This window comes from Carcharodon carcharias, chromosome 7, assembly GCF_017639515.1.
Source record: "Carcharodon carcharias isolate sCarCar2 chromosome 7, sCarCar2.pri, whole genome shotgun sequence".
In the NCBI taxonomy this organism is placed as follows: Eukaryota; Metazoa; Chordata; class Chondrichthyes; order Lamniformes; family Lamnidae; genus Carcharodon; species Carcharodon carcharias.
The window spans coordinates 23,082,059-23,082,857 of NC_054473.1; positions in this window are offsets into that span (position 1 = coordinate 23,082,059).

Genomic DNA, 799 nt, shown 5'->3' on the forward strand with positions numbered 1-799 from the left:
CAAACCTTCTTACTGATACTAATATCCTTCAATTCCTCATTCTTCCTAGTCCCTTGGATCTCTAATTCTGCGAGATTTTATGTATCTTCCTCAGTGAAGACAGACACAAAGTAATCATTTAGCTTCGACTTTACTTGTCAACGCAAATTTTAAAAGTATCCATCAACAAAATTTGGTCCTTAGAAGTAGGGTGATCTGTTTTTGTAGTAACAATTCACTAATAGCAAAAAGTCAATTAAGTGATCTGCTCATCACAGATCCTAACATTAAGATTAGTCCAGGTAGAGGACACACCAGGCTTTACCAGATGGCAGGGGTACCTGTTTTAAAAAGATGTTCTTCCAGCACCAATAACAACTCTATTGATGATTAGCATCAGAAAGCCAGGCAATGTTTTAATGATCAGCCCATTCATTTCCTTAGTATTGTACCAAGATCCATTCCTCCCAAAAAAAAGACTTGCATTTCCATAGTGCCTTTCACAACCTTGGGACATCCACCACAGTCAATGAAGTAAGTGCAGTCACTGTTGTAATTAGGAAACATGACACCAAGTTTAAGCGCAAAAAGCTCCCCCAAGGGAGCAAGTTGATATTGACCAGATAATGGGCCAGAACTTCTGAGGATTGGCACTCCGTTCCTTTTTACTTACACTGGGACGCAGATGCATATTCCGCACCCGACCTTCTGACTCGGACCGGGTGAGAATACTGCAGTGCTGTGGGTTCCCGAGGCATTCAGTCTAGAGCCGCAAAGCTGGAGGAAGTGAAGCCACGTTCCCCCCTTTTTACGGCACTAG